Source organism: Watersipora subatra, chromosome 6 (assembly GCF_963576615.1).
Source record: "Watersipora subatra chromosome 6, tzWatSuba1.1, whole genome shotgun sequence".
NCBI classification, from domain to species: Eukaryota; Metazoa; Bryozoa; class Gymnolaemata; order Cheilostomatida; family Watersiporidae; genus Watersipora; species Watersipora subatra.
In genome coordinates this window covers 58,622,429-58,626,519 of record NC_088713.1, presented here as the reverse complement: position 1 = coordinate 58,626,519, position 4,091 = coordinate 58,622,429, and the positions used below count along the sequence as shown (strand labels likewise).

Genomic DNA, 4,091 nt, shown 5'->3' with positions numbered 1-4,091 from the left:
GCCTCTGATCCCGATTGAACTATTAGCGAATAAAAGATTTGGGCCATGGAAGAGATCACGGTATGTACATGTCAAAACCAGGATTTTCGAACCAAACTTCAGATCTCGACTTGTACTCTTGAATTTACGATAGATCTATAGTTACTCTCCCTTTAACTGTGATTTTTGTTATTGAAAGTTGGAAAAATTAGTTTCAAATTTAGAAATGCTGTAGTACAAAACGTAGATTTTTTTGGCAGATTGGAAGCACATTTCAACACTAACTACCTAGCACATCAGAATTTTAAGCAGAGAAAATATGGAAATCTAAGAGTTGTGTGCACATGTACATAATTAAGAAAGCAACTCTTGAAAGTTTGCATTGTGTTAGATTATGTATAACTTGTGATAAGCATGTTAGGTTGAGAATCGTGCTGCCTTTTACCAAAATGTCAACTTAGAGCTAGTAGTGCAATGTAATTTCTTTTTCTCTTTTTATGACATGATTTTCAGCTATTTGATTGTGATATAAGATAGGTATGATTGAAGAATTTGACAATATGTAAGAGGCAACAATAGCCGATTGACTATGTATTTTTAAAAGAGTGTACGCGCTAATTCAAACAAGCTTATAAAGGAAATTGAAAAGGCAGGCTGCTCGCATACTTCTAGATCAACTAAAACTTACAAAATCTTATCGTTTAATTTTTCATTAAATATCTGCATGGCGTTTCTTAAAGCTTTGGAACAATCTGCAATAGCATTAACAGTGCTTCTCATTTACCTGCGTATATAGCTGTTTGCACATATAGCGTCTCATCAGAAAGGTTTACTCCAAGTGAATAACTCGACTAATGCGGAGTTGTTAGCTTACAGTTTGTTATTATTTTTTAATGGATATGTCCAAGTTCGTGTTTTTGGCTACATGAGATTTACTAATTAATTTACCGCATTGCTATTCTACAACAACTCTTTTTTAAATTTCAAATTATTAAAATGATAATTCAGCATAAGAACAATGCGACTAGGACATTAGTTGCTTCTGAAGAAACTTACTATTAGCGCAACCCTAAATATGATATGCTTGTGCATTTTTCATAATATGCCAATATGAAGTTGCAGCCTTATAGGAAGCTCAGTTATGAAGCCATTAAATAAAAAGCTGATTAGGATGATTTTGAAAATATGGTGGTTGTGCACTCTTGTATCCACCTGTGCCTATTATGAGGAATCGCGATTCCAAAAACTTGAATGACTGGACAATATTACCTTATTATAGAGTGCCCACAAATAGTGAAAAGAAAAGTATTGCTGGTACTATTTCATGTATCTAGCAAGTGACACTGTGATGTGGCAGATCAACCTCGATGTTCATTATTACTTTGTTAACAGGTTGTTGCCATATTTAGTTTATACTCATATTTGCTTTGTTTGTATTCTGTACTTTTTAGCAGTTCTCATCTGCTAATATAAATGCTTCTTCACATTTCAGGGCTTAAAGGATTGTACTGTAATCTGAATTGTTGGATGAAAGAACAGCCTTCGCCACCACAATCCAAGGACGGACGAGCTGGAAAAACTTTAGTCTAATGTGGTAAAGCATTTGGTGGACTGTAGCATTATTCACAAATATGATCATAGCTTTGCTTGTTTGTCTCTGTGTATCATTGATATATAATTTATTCTGGTGTAAAGGTTGTGGTATTTTTCTGCCATGTTTTGATGATGACAATATATATAGAGTTTAGTCATTTTATAGCTATATTTTTATTGTGTTTCATATTATTTTTTGTTATTATATCATGCAACTGTTTGTACCAAAATATACAGCTTCGGAACCATGCCCTAACTATTGAGATGCTCACAAAGATTATTTTAAGAATAATCTAGTAAAAGTCTTCGTATATATCTAAGGTGCAATATTTGTTGAATGTCCGTCAGCCTTGAGAAGAGATGTTGTGTGAAGGTTAAGCATGGCACATTATAGAAAAATTAGGTTGCTTCGGAGACGTAATGTTGGTGGAATGTTGTATAGCTTAAGGAAAGAATATTGTCGACGGTTATGCTCGGTACATTATAGTAACATTGTACGCAATTCATTAGAGGAACATTCTGTGAAACATCAAAATGTTAGAAATTGTCTACACAGTTACACCCCACTAATGTTCTGCACGAAAACGTTCCTGGGATGTTAGCTAATATCTTTGAGGCAACATCATAAAAGGCATGCTTGTGGAATGTTCTGTAACATTCTCCCCATGTCGCAGGAATTTTGCACCAGATCATCTGCTGAATGTTCCATAATGGTGAAATGCCATACTGTTCCGAATATATTAGAAGACAATATTATGTGAATGCTTATACCCAGACATTTCAAAGTAGCAATCCTGTAACATTGCTAGGACATTCGATAACAATGTTTTGTAACAACGTTATAATAACGTTAGCAAACCTTTTCCTCGTTCTAACGTTCTAGCTAGAATGGTACAAAAACGCATGATTCATTTTTTGGAAGTTGTCCCCCTTTCATAACAAAAAATTATTTAAAATGAAACAAATTAAAAATGTTATAGATTTTTCATCACAGATATAAAAACAAACAGAATAATGAAAAAAAAATGATAAATTTGAATGATTTATGTAAATGAAATGAAAAGTCACTACAAATTTCAATTTTCGCACTTCATTAGACATATCGCAAAAATGACTAGGGTCCATTAGCTCTGACTCCAAAAGCATTAGCTAGACGGGTCAAAGTAAAACGCGACGGTGTGAACTCATCGCCACTGACCAAGTCGCCACATATTCATGATGTGTCAGATGGATGGTGATAGTCTATCTACCGATTGATTAACGCTACGTGTCGTCTGACAAGCCGACGCGTATGTAAATCATTACGTTAGTAGAGCGAAGCCAATGCCCATTAACTTGTATGCCCTTACAATTACATTTCGTTTTAGCTCAACGAGATTACCGCGGCAAGGAAAGCAATGCTCAGTAGCTAGGAATAATGTATAATAAAGATGGGAATCCCTACGCATCAATGTCCCACCAATGTTCTATGCGTAACCTTTCTGGGATGTTAGCTAATAGCCTTGAGACAATATTATGTAAGAAATGTTCGTGGAATATTACACAATGTTCTCCCAATATTGTGGGAATGTTATGCAGGATCATTTGCTAACATTCCAGCAACGTAATTCCCACAACGTTGCTGGGACGTTGTGGGAAATACGTCCCAGCAACGTATTTCCCACAACGTTGTAGGGACATTATGGGAAATACGTTCCAGCAAAGTAATTCCCACAACATTGATGGAACGTTTTGAGAGTTACGTTCCAGCAATGTTTTTCCCACAACGTTGCTGGAACGTTGAAAATGTGTCTACAAATAATCTTGTGACAACGTTACGATGTAACGTTTCTGGGACTTTTCGGAACCTCCCTGGAACGTTCTGGGAACGTAAAATTGTTAGTTGGGTAGCTAGCCATTGTGGGGTATGTACTGACATCATACAAGGTTGCATTATTTTCTTTTGTGGCTGTCATTTATAAAATCTTAATTAGCATAGGTGCCAGGTTGTAAGAGGTTTAGCATTTGGCTATGAACCAAAATAACCTTCTGTCGCAGTTTAAAATTTCAACTGGTACAGAAGTTAGTCATCAAGGGTGGTCAGCAGTTGGATTATTACCAAAAGTATTATATTATTTTAGAGTTTATATATATAACATTAGTACAAAAGAAGTATGATTTCACAATCATCAATAACAAAATATGGTGATGATTTGTGATATTAGCTGAATAAAGTCATCACTCAATAACAAACAGTTACAAATAATTTTAATATGGATATGGGACATAATCTTGATTAAATATTTACAACGCCTGTAGTGTGACCATGTCTAGGAATAAAAGTAAATAATGTGATCATTGATAATGAGAGAAAGCCTTTGAATGTAGGCTATATAACAGGCAATGCTTTTAGTCCAAGTTACAACTTATGCATTAGTTCATGTGCTGATTAGTGTGTAATTTTTGAGACGCAACTGGTGCACCAGTCAACCCTGGAGGGAACGTTGATTCTCAAAATTCTGTTGTGTTTAAAACTCAAG

At 35.0% G+C, this 4,091-nt stretch overlaps 1 long non-coding RNA gene across 1 annotated transcript; it reads left to right on the top strand.

Moving 5' to 3' along the window:
• On the top strand, positions 1-1,822 carry LOC137398658 (uncharacterized). Its single transcript, XR_010978987.1, has 2 exons — positions 1-60; positions 1,472-1,822. It is a non-coding gene; the product is annotated as an uncharacterized lncRNA (long non-coding RNA).
• Positions 1,823-4,091: the final 2,269 nt, after the last annotated feature.